The sequence below is a fragment of the Mirounga angustirostris genome, unplaced genomic scaffold, assembly GCF_029215605.1.
Source record: "Mirounga angustirostris isolate CCGP_5_RB_7025 unplaced genomic scaffold, mMirAng1.0.hap1 SCAF_5, whole genome shotgun sequence".
Taxonomy (NCBI): Eukaryota; Metazoa; Chordata; class Mammalia; order Carnivora; family Phocidae; genus Mirounga; species Mirounga angustirostris.
This window is the reverse complement of record NW_026991713.1, coordinates 865,574-879,852: the sequence shown is the minus strand read 5'-3', so window position 1 is coordinate 879,852 and position 14,279 is coordinate 865,574. Positions and strand designations below refer to the sequence as shown.

The 14,279-nt window shown below is 45.5% G+C and overlaps 1 protein-coding gene across 6 annotated transcripts in view; it reads left to right on the top strand.

The window, feature by feature from the left end:
• ZBED4 (zinc finger BED-type containing 4) overlaps nt 1-14,279 on the top strand; it is a 35,830-nt gene that overhangs the window by 7,833 nt on the left and 13,718 nt on the right. The gene's annotated exons all lie outside the window — the stretch shown is intronic.

Genomic DNA, 14,279 nt, shown 5'->3' with positions numbered 1-14,279 from the left:
GCTTTTAACTCTTCTATTTTTTAAAAAAGATTTTAGGGCGCCTGGGTGGCTCAGTTGGTTAAGCGACTGCCTTCGGCTCAGGTCATGATCCTGGAGTCCCGGGATCGAGTCCCGCATCGGGCTCCCTGCTCGGCGGGGAGTCTGCTTCTCCCTCTGACCCTCCTCCCTCTCATGCTCTCTGTCTCTCATTCTCTCTGTCTCAAATAAATAAATAAAATCTTTTAAAAAAATAAAAAATAAATAAAAAAGATTTTATTTATTAACTTATTTATTTATTTTACAGAGAGAGAGAGTACGTACATGAGTGGGGTGAGAGGCAGAGGAGGAGGGACAAGCAGATGCACACCCAGCATGGAGCCTGACGCGGGGCTCAATCCCATGACCCTGAGCTTATGACCTGAGCCAAAGTCCAGAGTGGGCCACCTGACCCACTGAGCCACCCAGGCGCCCCTTACCTCTTCTTGTGAAGCGTAACATACATGCAGAGAAGTGCTCATCTCAGTGAATCATCACCAGTCAAGAGATGGAAAATTGCCCCTGTGCCCCCGGCCCCCCCAACCCTGAAGTTAATAATTTTCGCGGCTCGTCCACTGTCCTTTGAATCCGGGAGCTCCCGCGGCCTGTGTTGTTTGGTGTCTGGCTCGTGCTCACCAGTGTAGTTGCTGGGTATGATGGCGGTCTCTTCATCTTCGTTGCTGTGGGATCCCCACTGCCTGGGTCTGTCCCAGCGGGCTTCTGCCGTCGGTGGCCAGCTCCCGACCGTTAGGAGTCCTGCCATGAGCGTCTTTGGACTCGTCCTCTGCTCCGTGTCACGGGCATCTTGTTGGCGTGAGACCCTGTGAGTGGTCATGGGGTGAGACCAGCTTTACCAGATGCTGGCAGGCGTGTTCTGGTGCGGTGGTCGTACTTGTCTGTCGCAGGCCATCAGCAACATCTGGCATTATCAGGTCAGAGAGTGTGTGCGTGTGTGTAGCCATTTTACAAGGCGTACATTGTTGTGGCTTTCATTTGTATTTCCTTGATTTTTAAGTTTCTTAATTTTAATGTGGCCTGATTGCCCATCTTCCCTCAATAGTTCTGTTTTGCTCTAAATCAGGGTTAGAAGGATATTTTTCTTTATTATATTCCTCATTGTTTTGCCTTTAGTGTGACCATCCGTGTAGTGTGATTTGGGGGATGGCGTGAACTAGGAGGCAAGTGTTGTTTTTTCCACAGAGCGATCGAATTGTCCTGGCCCATTTATTGAAAAGATCCATCTTCCTCGCTGCTCTGCAGCATCTCCAGCATAAGAAATCAGGTGTGTGCAGACATGGTGTGTGGGTCTGGTCCAGGGCTCCCCAGCCTGTGTTGGTCTTTTGGCCCCTGGAACCAATACCACGATGCCCTCAATGTAGTTTCATAAGGTGGTTTTTGTTTGTTTGTTTGTTTAAAGATCTTATTTATTTATTTGACAGAGCACAAGCAGGGGGAGCAGGAGAAGGAGAAGCAGACTCCCCACTGAGCAGGGAGCCCGACCGGGACTCGATGCCAGGACCCTGGGATCATGACCTGAGCCGAAAGCACACACTTAACTGAGCCACCCAGGCGTCCCAGTTTTTTTGTTTGTTTTTTAAAAAACCTTTTTAATTTTAAAGTCTAGCACAGACACAGAAACTGGATGAAGTAAATGTACAGCTTGAGGGGTTATTTTAAGGTGGACATTTTTGTGACCATCGCTTTGGTCAAGAAAGAAACTTCGGCCAAGCCCAGAATCCTCCCTTGTATCCTGTCCCTGTCCTGTGTCCGTCCCTCCCTCCTCCTGACAGAAGTAACTTCTGATCTCACCATTATGGCAGCTCCTTCTTTTCTTCATAGTTTGATGGCTGAATCGCATACCTCCAAATAGTAGTTAAGTTTCACCTATTTATTCAGAAGATGCCAGGGGCGCCTGGGTGGCTCAGTCGTTAAGCATCTGCCTTCGGCTCAGGTCATGATCCCGGGGTCCTGGGATTGAGCCCCGCATCGGGCTCCCTGCTCCGCGGAAAGCCTGCTTCTCCCTCTCCAGCTCCCCCTGCTTGTGTTCCCTCTCTCGCTATGTCTCTCTCTCTCAAATAAATAAAATCTTAAAAAAAAAAAAAAAAGAAAAGAAAGAAGAAGATGCTGTAGCTCACCCCCCAGCTCCCAGGGAAGTTTTTGTGGTTGGACTTGTGTTTCTCCCAGCCTAGATTTTGCTGATGGTGGTCCTCCAGTATAATTTGATCTATCCTTGGTTTCCTGTAAATCAGTACTTAGATATAGAGGTTTGATCAGATTCAGGTCTGGTTTTTTTTCTTTTTTTTAAGATTTTATTTATTTATTTGACAGAGAGAAACACAGCGAGATGGGAACACAAGCAGGGGGAGTGGGAGCGGGAGAAGCAGGCTTCCCACAGAGCAGGGAGCCCGATGGTGGGGCTCGATCCCAGGACTCTGGGATCAGGACCTGAGCCAAAGGCAGACGCTTAACAACTGAGCCACCCAGGTGCTCCAGATTCAGGTTTTTGACCTCTGGCAAAACTCCTACATGAGGAAGCACCTAATGTGTGGTGTCTCTCTCTCTCTTTTAAAAGTAGGCTCCATGCCCAGTGCGGAGCCAGTACGGGGCTTGAACTCACGATCCTGAGATCAAGACCTGAGCTGAGATCGAGAGTAGGACACTTAACTGACAGAGACACCCAGATGCCCCTGGTGTCTCTTTTTTTTTTTTTTTTTTAAAGATTTACTTATTTATTTGAGAGAGCGAGAATGAGAGAGAGCACAATAGGGGGGGAGGGTCAGAGGGAGAAGCAGGCTCCTCGCTGAGCAGGGAGCCCGATGCGGGACTCGATCCTGGGACTCCAGGATCATGACCTGAGCCGAAGGCAGTCGCTTAACCAACTGAGCCACCCAGGCGCCCGTGGTGTCTCTCTTTTTTGATGTTGGCCAAGCCAGTGATGTATAGACATACATGCATTAATTCGTAACAGGTTAAAAAATGATGATGTTCTGGCTGAGTTACTGCTTCTTTGTTTATGAGCTGGACTTGTAGTAAAAGGAACGTGTCATTATTATTTGGTTATCTAGTTCTATACTTCATATAGGACACCCAAGATAAATGCTTGATTCTTCTCTTCATCACTTTTCAAAATAATGAATCAATTTTCTATCATCCTCCAAAGGTGACCTATTGAGGATTTTATTTTGGTATTATGAACTCAGATTTAAACATATTGGATGAATTTTAATGTCTTGTTCATGGTCCTTATTTATGTTGAGGTTGTCTCATGTTTGGGTAACGGGAGCCTTTATAAGCTCCCAGACACTTTTGACACAATTCTAGCTAGTTCTCATAGGTTCCTTGCTCTCTGGTGTGCCAAGATGCTCCAGGCTTGTCGTGTATTCTTCCTGCCCCAGACCTGGGATAAGCCATTCTGTCAAGAAGCCCTGGTCTTTGTTGATGGGAAATGACGTTTCAGATCCAGTCTGCATGTTAGGGACATTCGTTGCTGTTGGGTTTGTGGTTGTTTCTGGGTCTGTGCAGTGGACAGAGCTGGTCACAGACGGTAGCATGTTTATTTGACCTTTTATCTCGCATCCCCACCTCCCTTCTCCACCAGGAACCCCCGTTCTCCAGGATGGAGGAGAGGAGAATATTGGACCATCACTAAGTGCTCGTTTGCTGTACCCATCGCCGCACGTGTCACAGCCTCAGACTGACCCACAGTAGCACTGTGCACATATCGTCACTGTTTGCATGAGACCTGCTCTCCATCTCCTGTCCTCCATAGTCCTTGCAGAGCCTAGCATATCTCTCCCAGAAACCCTTGTCAGTCTTAGCTCTGTAAGTAAATACACGCTAAGTGCTCACACCTGTCCCTCTGCCAGTGTCTCTAGACTTTTACTTGAGATCTCTTCTTTCCTAGGGTTCTCAGGAAGGACTCATGGAAAATATTACTCGAATTCTTGCATGTTGATAGTTTTTATGTGTCCTCTGTACTTGAAAGTCAGTTTGACTGTCTGTAAAATCCTCAGCTCACGTTTTTTTCCTTTGAATACCTTAAATATTATTCTCTTGTCTTCCAGCATAAAGCATTGCTATCAAATGCATGGTAATTTTACTTTCTTTCCTGTGTAAGTGACCTTGTTTTTTTGCCTGAATAGTATTCTTTTTTAGTGTTGTTAGGCGTGGATTTCTCATTCAGATGGCATGCCCTATTAATACGGAGCTCCACAAGTTTTATTTCAGGAAAGGGTTTTAAGATTTTAGTATTTTGTTCCCTGGCTTTGTCCCCTCCATTTTTGCAGGGTGGGGAGGGGCTCTGATTATGTGTGTGTTGGATCTTCTTTACCATCCTTTCAGTTCGCTTCTCTGGGGTCTTTTTTATTCCTTCATTTCTTTTTCATTAAAAAAATATTCCTTTCCTCTTCTGTTTCTCTTAAGTAAAATCAGTTGTGGAGTTTATTTGTTCTTATGGTGCTTCTAACTTAGTCTTTATTCTTGGAATGGTACTTTACTTTTATTTCTCATATTTTCTTAGGACCGATAACCTCATATCAGTATTCTAGCCGGACTTAGGTTGTCCTTTTGTATTATTTTAAAATATCTTGGAGCACCTGGGTGGCTCAGATGGTTAAGCGTCTGCCTTCAGCTCAGGTCGTGATCCTGGGGTCCCAGGATCAAGCCCCACATTGGGCTCCCAGCTCAGCAGGGAGTCTGCTTCTCCCTCAGCCTCTCTCCCCCTGCTCATGCTCCTGCTCTCCGTCTCTCAAATGAATAAATAAAATCTTTAAAAAAAGTCTGTAGCTTCTTTTGAAATAAGTTGCAGTTTTCAGATGGTTTAATTTGAGGTTATGGTTTTCTGGTCTTCTTTCATTATCTTTGGAGATGCTTTCTGCTCTTCATTATTTTTTCTCTCATCTTTTTGTGAGACTTGGCCTTAATTCTTTCTGTTGCTTGTTGTATTCATTTTCTGGCTGCCTTAACAAATTATCACAAACTGAGTGGCTGAAAACAGCATAAATTTGAAGGTTAAATCTGAGATGGGTCACACTGGGCTGAAATCAAGGTCTTGTTGGCAGGCTGCATTTCTTTCTGGAGGATGCCTGCATCTCTCGGCCAGTGGGCCCCTTCCTGAGTCTTCAAAACCAGCAACACCACATTGCGTGGGCCTTTTTCTTTTTTTTTAAGGTTTTATTTATATATATGGGAGAGAGAGTGCATGCACATCAGTGGGGAGGGGGCAGAGGGAAAAGCAGACCCCCCTTCAAGTGTGGAGCCCAACGTGGGGCTTGATCCCAGGACCCTGAGATCATGACCTGAGCCGAAGTTAGACGCTTAACCAACTGCGCCACCCAGGCACCCCAACCTGGCCCTTCTGAAGGTGTCACTCCCTGTCTCTCTTCTGCCTCTTCCACCAGGAAGACCCTTGTGATCACACTGCATCCCCACAAATAAGCTAGGATAATCTTCCTTAATTCCACATGATTAATAATTCCTCCTTGCCATATAACCCAGCATACTCACAGATTTGAGGGTTAGGACATGGACTTCTGAGGGGCCCATTATTCTGTCTGTTGCATTTTTATATAATACTAATTTTTTTGTTTTTTTAAGGTTTTTTTAATGTAAGGAGATATGACTTAGACAACATTTTCTGGCTTCCTGGTGCTTCCTTCCCTGTGGTCCTCTTGTGCTGTGGGAAACACTGGGGCCTCCTTTGTGTATCTAGTGATCTGTAGTTCTTCTTGCTGTTTTTGTCTGGCTTTGGGATAGAGGTGATGTGGTCTCTTAGACTGAGCTGGAAAGTATCCCATCCTCTTCTGTTTTCAGAGTTTGTGACGTATCAGTAGTATTTCTTCTGTAAATGCTTGAAAAAATTCACAAGTGAAGCCGTTTGGGCCTATGACTTTCTTGCAGGAAGATTTTTAAATCACTGATTCAATTTTTGTACTTGTTATAGGTCCATTCTGGTTTTCTAATTCTTCCCGAGTCACTCTTGGTAACTTACTACTTTCTAGGAACTTTTCCATTGTACCTGAGTTGTTGAAGTTGTTGGTACCAAGTTGTTCATAGTATTTTCTTATATTCCACTTTGTGAGGAATCAGTGGTAACGTTCCCACATTTTCGCAAACTTTGTCTTGTAGTCTTGGTTAATCTAGTTAAGGATTTGTTGGTTTTCTCGGTCTTTTAAAAGAATCAACTTTTGGTTTTGTTGATATTCTGTATCCTTTCTCAGTTTTTCATTTCATTCATACCATTCTAATCTTTATTATTGCCTCTTTTCCTGCCCTTTTTTGCAGTATTTTTTAAGGTGAATGCTTACATTATCTTTTTTTTTTTTTTTTACATGCATGGTATGATTTCAGGGTTTTTTTAAGTTTTTGTTTAAATTCTAGTTAATATACAGTGTGATGTTAGTTTCATGTATACAACATAGTGAGTCAGCACTCCTATATGCTTTTAGTTTTTTGGAATTTACTGAGATTTGTGGCCCTCTATATGCACGTGAAAAGAATGTATTCTACAGTTTTGGGGTGGAATGTTCTGAAGAAGTGCTTACGTTATTGATTCGAGGTTCTTCTTTTCTAATACAGGTATTGAAAGCTATAAATTTCTCTTTGAGCACTTCAGCATCTTATAAATTTTGTTGTGATGTTACTTTCATTTGGATGAAAATACTTTTTTCTTAAGATTTTATTTATTTATTTGACAGAGAGAGAGCAAGAGAGCCCAGGCAGGGGAGGGGTGGAAGAGGGAGAAGCAGGCTCCCCGTGAGCAGGGAGCCCAATGCGGGACTTGATCTCAGGACCCTGGGATCATGACCTGAGCTGAAGGCAGACGCTTAACCGACTGAGCCACCCAGGTGCCCCGCAGATGAAAATACTTTCTGATTTCCCTTGTAATTTCTTTCTGACACATGGATTATTTAGAAATGTACTTTTATTTCCAAATATTTATTGATTTCTCAAATTCCCTTCTGTTACTGTTTTATAATCTAACTGCATTGTGGGTGAAGGACATACTTGTATAGTCTCGGCCCTTTGGAACATAGTAATGCTTGTTTCCTGGCCTCACATGTGGTGTTTTGTGTGCAGGTGAGGGGAGTGTGGGTGAGATGGGTGTCTGTGTAGCTGCTCAGCAGGGCGGTGGATGGTCTTCCGCAGCTCTGCCGGCTTCCCGTCCGACTGTCCTGCAGACCTGTCTACAGGTTTGCTGGTTCTTCTGCATGAGTCTGAACTCCTCTAGTGAATGTTCCCCTTGTACTTCTACATTTCAATGTCGTGACTTCTGCTTGGTTCTCTTCTATAATTTTTCTGTCTGTATTGATATTTATTCGGTGAGGCTTGTTATTCCTTATTTTATATGTTGTCTTTATACACTGTTTCCTTTAATTCAGTCAACAGATTTCTAATGCTTGATTTAAAGTCTTTGTCTAGTAAGTCCAACATCTGGGCCCTCTCAGGGACAGTTTCTTTGGACTTTTTTTTCCCCCATGTATAGGCCATACTTTCCTGCTTTTTTTGTATGTTTTGTAATACATTGGTTTTGTTGAAAACTGGACATCAGATCCTTCTCCCTCTCATGTTTATTGTTATTGCTGGAGTCTCATTTTGTTTTAGTCTGTTTCTCTCATGGCTTTCCTGAACGAATTCTAGAAAGCCTGTGTTCCTTGTAGTGTTTGGCCACTGAAGTCTCTGCTTGGGTAGCTTAGTGGTCAGTTAAGGATTGGTCAGAGATTTCCTTTAATGCCTTCCTTAAATGCCAGGTGTGTCTGCCATCTCTGCTAGGGGCTGTGTGCGCGTGCACCTCTGTCCTTGAGCACTTTGCCCTCACCTTCACCCTCTGTCCTTGAGCACTTTGACCTCGCCTTCACCCTCTGTCCTTGAGCACTTTGCCCTCGCCTTCACCCTCTGTCCTTGAGCACTTTGCCCTCGCCTTCACCCTCTGTCCTTGAGCACTTTGCCCTCGCCTTCACCCTCTGTCCTTGAGCACTTTGCCCTCGCCTTCACCCTCTGTCCTTGAGCACTTTGACCTCGCCTTCACCCTCTGTCCTTGAGCACTTTGCCCTCGCCTTCACCCCTGTCCTTGAGCACTTTGCCCTCGCCTTCACCCTCTGTCCTTGAGCACTTTGACCTCGCCTTCACCCTCTGTCCTTGAGCACTTTGCCCTCGCCTTCACCCTCTGTCCTTGAGCACTTTGCCCTCGCCTTCACCCTCTGTCCTTGAGCACTTTGACCTCACCTTCACCCTCTGTTTGCACAGCATTTCAGGGGCGGCCAGGAGGGAGCGATTGGGGTGTCCATCCAGGTCTTTCCTGGGCGCGTGCACAGTTCTGCACATGCATGTCCTTCTGCATCTCCAGGAGTTTGTCAGAGCTTTTCAAAGCTCCCCATAGACCTCTTGTTCCCCAGATCTTCCTTTTAAACCTCTGGCCAGGCTCTTTGCTGGCCTTGCCTGGTACTGCAGCTTCAGGCAGTTGTGATGTTGAAAACAAACAGCTGCGATTTTTTTTTTTTTTAAGATTTTATTTATTTGACAGAGACACAGCAAGAGAGGGAATACAAGCAGGGGGAGCGGCAGAGAGAGAGGGGGAAGCAGGCTTCCCGTGGAGCGGGGAGTCCGATGCGGGGCTCGATCCCAGGACCCTGGGACCATGACCCGAGCCGAAGGCAGACGCTTAACGACTGAGCCACCCAGGCGCCCCAGCTGCAATTTTTTAACAAACTCCTTGGGGAGAGGGTTTTTCCTCACAGAGCAAGCTCTGAGTCAGGTCACATCACAGCCCTGCCCTATGAATGGGGCTTTTCCAGGGACCTGTGACAAAGGTCAAATAGTGGCAGGGCTGTCGCGTGGGACTTTTCTGTGGGGCTGCTGCTTTCGCAGCTCCCATGGGGAAGAAGGATGGCAGGTCAAATGTCACAAGTTGCTCTTCTTAACAGCGGCCCAGTCGTTTTCTGAGTAAGTGCTCCTCAGATTGTTGTGAGCCTTTCATTAATCCCAGAGCTCTGACCAGTCTGACATGGACAACTGGGCAGCGCTCTCCTGGCTCTTACGGAGCTGCGGATTCCGGAGGCCCTCGTCCTGACGTTCTGGAGCAGTGGCTGGCTTTCTGAGGCCCCTTCTCAACCCTGTCCTCTCTTTGCTTCTTTGATCCCCAAGCTGCTCAATTTAGTCTGTTCCCACAGTTTCTTTCATGCAGATCTTTGCCCTGGAAGGAAGTTTTTGGCTGGTTGTTCTGCCCCAGCCTCTTTGGACCTTCCCTTGGACCCCTGACACACATCTGCTTCGCCGCAGTGCGGGAAACACCCCCGGCTTGAGCAGCGTGGTCCTCGGGACTCCAGTGAACACCTCTTGGCTGCTTCGGGGTTTCAGTGTATCACGTGCCCAGGGCTGCTTTTTCCCATACGCATCTAATACCACATGGGCCTTGTATATATTTTTGGTTTGTTCTCTGTGCTTACATTTTGGAGTTAAGGAAGTCCTGTCGGTTTTGCCTTGGTGTTGATGTCCTCCTCGAGATGTGGTTTTGCTATTCTAGTTCTGTGCTGTGTTATCATCAGAAACAAGTGAACCTAATTGTATTTCAAATGAATAAAATAGCTGCATTTAAGAGAGAAGACTGACCCAAGAAACTTGGACACAGTGCTAAACCTGCAAGCCCAAAGACATGCTTTTATAAACTACTCTCTCTACTTTGAAAGCTTGTTTTTCCTTGGTGATATGGGTTAGTATTCTGAAACTACTTTCTGGATATTGTAGGATTGAGCAAATGAGTATACCTTTTAAGGATAGTGGGAGCCAGATTTCTCACTGTTGGAGAGAGAAGTTACAAATACGGAAAAAGGGAGGCTAGAATGATCCTGGGATGTTGGGTTGAGATTGGAGGTATCAGTGTGAACCGTGCTTTGTATTCACCATGTATATGCATGTAGGTTTGCGTGTGTGTTGATGGTTTTAGTTAATTCCGCTGAATGGGCCCGGAAGCACCGGCGCCTAGGTGCGATGGGTGTCCCAGGCACCTCGCTCCGCACCCCGACCATTACTGTTCTGTTGTGCTTACTATCCTCTCTGCGTTACTGAACTTCTCCGGGGGGGTTGTGTGATTTCTGCCTAAAGGACCCCCCCTGTGCATTCTCCTCAGTACAGGCCACCTGGTGACACATTCTGTGTTTGATTTGTCTGACAGTGTTTTTATTTTATATCAATTTCTGCAGGAATATTTTCACTGAGTACTGAATTCTGGTTTGGCCTTTTTTTCCCCAGAACTTTGAAGGTATCATTCCTTTGTCTCCTGGTTCCCATCGCTTCTCTTGAAAAGTCAGCAGTCTAAGTTTTTTTTCTTAAAATAATTTTTTTTTTTAAAGATTTTATTTTTTTTTTAAAGATTTTATTTTATTTTTTTTTTTAAGATTTTTATTTATTTATTCATGAGAGATAGAGAGAGAGAGAGGCAGAGGCAGAGGGAGAAGCAGGCTCCCTGCAGAGCGGGGAGCCCGATGCGGGACTCGATCCCAGGACCCTGGGATCATGACCTGAGCTGAAGGCAGACGCTTAACCGACTGAGCCACCCAGGCGTCCCTAAAAGATTTTATTTATTTATTTGACAGAGAGGCATAGCAAGAGAGGGAACACAAGCAGGGGGATTGGGAGAGGGAGAAGCAGGCTTCCCGCCGAGCAGGGAGCCCGATGTGGGGCTCGATCCCAAGACCCTGAGATCATGACCTGAGCCAAAGGCAGACGCTTAACAACTGAGCCACCCAGGTGCCCCTTTTCTTAAAATAATTCTTATGGAAGTATTGTAATAGAGATTAGGAAATGCACTCCCTTCAGCAGGTACCAAGTCATGGCCGTGTGTTTATCAGTATCCCCACTCAGTTATTTTCAAGCAAATATCAGAAATCACATTTCACGTGGACATATTTCAGTAAGTATCTTGGATGGATGAGAGTCTTTTAAAACTTGTATCCACAATGCCTTTATCACAGCTTTAAAACTAACAATAATCTTTCATATCAAATATTCTGTATCCAGATTTCTCACATTGTCTAAAAAATGTTCATATATAGTTTGCTAATTAAGGTCAGGATTCAAGTATAAATTGTTTGTTAAGGAAACTGGGTTGTTTGTCCTGAAGAATTTCCCATAATCTGGATTTTGCTGATTTCATCACTCTGGTGTTGTTTAAACACGTTCCTCTGTCCCTTGTAATTTTTATGTTTTATCCCTTGTTTTCAGCACTTCTTAAACAAAAATCTTGGGTTTGGTAGGGGTGCTCGAGCCTGTGGTCTGCAAACGTTCATTCGTGGTGGGAATCGCTGTGCTGTCAGGCTGCCTCTTTCCCACGCTCTTGTTTCCCCCCTTCCCCGTTCATGCCTGTGTGTCTGCGATGGGTTTCTTAGCCTCTCTGTGGAGAAAAGGCAGAGTAAACCGGCCTCAAAAGATTGTCATGTGGTTTATTATTTATTTAAAAGATTTATTTATTTATTTGAGAGAAAGAGAGAGTGAGCGAGCATGGGTGGAGGGAGAGGGAGAAACTTTAGCAGATTCCACGCTGAGCATGGAGCCTGACTTGGGGCTTGAGATCATGACCTGAAACCAAGACTCGCATGCTTGATCAACTGAGCCACCCAGGGGCCCCTGTCACTTGCTTTAAGTGAGATAATGCAGGTCTGACTCTTAAAAGATGGCCCATGGTAAACACTCAGTAAGTATTAGCTCTTACCATCTCCATCATCCCTCAGTGTTGCCCCGAGAGTCTTGAGAGAGGGCCAGGGTCAGCCTACAACGAGATGTTAGCCTGGAAGGAAGAGGGTGGGTTCTTCCAGCCCTGGAGGGGGAAGGGCCCACCTGGCCACCTGCAGAGGACAGAGGACAGCGTGGTCCAGGAGTGGGAACGTGAGCACTGGGGAGTGAGGCGGTGGCCAGCGCGGGAGGACGGCTGCACTGCACGACCAGCGTCTTTCAGTAGAGGCCCTAAGACCTTTCTTACACGGATGACTGTGCCTTTGGTGAAGGACGGCAGTGTCCCCTGACTTTGCCATCTGCCTGTTGCCTGGGCTGCAGCACAGCGTTGGTGGGAGCGCAGCTGGGGCGCCGTTCTGCAGGGCACGCGCTCTCTCTACCCCGGTGCACTGTGCTGTGGCCGTAGTTCTTCCCAGGCGTCCTCGGAAGGCTGGGGACCTGTCTTCTCTGCTTTGTCAAGCACTTTTGTCATGAGTGGGGATAGAGGTGTTGTTACGTGTCTTTATGTAGTGTGACCATGGCTTTCCTCCGTTATTCTGTTAATATTTTACTCTCATGATCACCCCACTTACTCGGGGTATGATATCTGTAGTTTGTTTTTTAAAAAAATGTTTATTTATTTTAGAGAGAGGGAGAACATGAGGGTGGGGAGGAAGGGGCAGAAGGTGAGGGAGAGAGGATCTCAAGCAGACTCCCTGCTAAGTGTGGAGCACGCCTCCACGATATTGCCACCTGAGCCCAAATCAAGACTCAGATGCTCAACTGACTGAGCCACCGAGGTGCCCCTTGATTTGCTAAAGTTTTAAGAAGTTGCTAAGTTTGTTGAAGTTTTTCTGTGATCATAGGGACACGAGTCTTCTTGTAGTGTCTTTCTGATTTTGGTATCAGGGTAATACTGCCTCATGAAGAGCTGGAAAGTATTTCTTTTATGGAAGAGTTTGTGTTTCACTGGTTCTTTTTCTTTAATGTTTGGTAGAATTCACCAGTGCAGCCAGGTGGACCTAGAAGTTTCTTTTTGGGGAAGGTTTTTAACTACAGGTTCAATTTTTTAAATAGATATTTGGCTTACCTCTTTATTGAGTTTCTATAATGTGTGTCTTTCCAGGAATTTGTCTGTTTCATCTGAGTTGCTGAATTTATTGTCATAAAGTTATTTATGTACTTCCTTATTGTCCTTATTTCCTGTGAGATCTAGGGTGGTACCCCCTCTTTCGGTCCTGGTGTTGGTGATTTCTGTCTTTGATCTTATTGATCTTTCTAAAGAACCAGTGTTTGATTTCACTGACTTCACATCTTTTCTCTTTTGTTGTCCTTTCTCTGTTTACTTTGGGATTAAATTTGCTTTACTGTTCCTTGTGATTTTTTCCTTTGACCCTTGGCTTAATATAGAAGGGTTATTTATTTGAAAACAATTTGGATTTTTCCAGATATTCTGTTGTTGATTTCTTGTTCAACTCCCTTGTCAGAGACCTTTCTTTGATTGATTTTGTTTCTTTCACATTCATTGAAGTTTGCTTTATTGTCCTGAGAACAATGGATCTTGATGAATGTTTTGTGTCCATCTGTAAATGATATGTATTCTATTTTTGTTGGCTGAACAGTTCAGTAAGTGTCAGTTAGGTTGTGTGGTAATAGTGTTTTTAAAGCTTCTGTTAGCTCTACTGATGTTCTGTCTGCTTGTTCAGTTAGATGTGTTGAAATCTCTATGATTGTGACCCCATCTTGTCTCCCTTTAGCTCTTTTGGTATGTGCATGTCCGGTGACTTGGCCCATTGTCACTTTACGCAGTGTCCCTGTTGTCCCTGGCACGTCATCCCAGGCTCCCTCTAATGTGAATGCGGCCACTGCAGCTTTCTTTTGATTAGTATCAGCATGGTGCACCTTTTCCGTCCTTTGGCTTCTAACCTGTTTGTGTCTTTATGTTTAAAGTTTATTTCTTGTGGGCGATAGTCTCGCCTTTTTTTTTTTTTTTAAAGATTTTATTTATTTGACAGAGACACAGCGAGAGAGGGAACACAAGCAGGGGGAGTGGGAGAGGGAGAAGCAGGCTTCCCACTGAGCAGGGAGCCCGATGCGGGGCTCGATCCCACGACCCTGGGATCATGACCCGAGCCGAAGGCAGACGCTTAACCGACTGAGCCACCCAGGCGCCCCTAGTCTCGCCTTTTTATCCAATCTGACAATCCCTGCCTTTTAAAAAAGCAGGTTTAATTGTGTGTCTAGGGAAACTCTCCCATTTCTCCTTTACTCTTACTCTCTAGTCACAGAATACGTCACTTCTGGTCACCAAATGTATGGGTGCTTTCCCCCCCATGACCAGTTCTCCAACCCACGTGGGGTGTCCTCCAACTGAACTCACTTCTCACACCATCTGTCCAGAGTTAGTGTCACATCCCACCAGGAAAGGCTCAGTCCCACGAGACTGCCCCCCACTCAGGAGTAACCCCCAGATGGGGCAGGTCCCCGGGTTACCCACAGCCTCTGTCCAACATAGCTCCAAATGGGGTTCCCAGGAGCCCCTTCTGGAATCTTCTGATCTG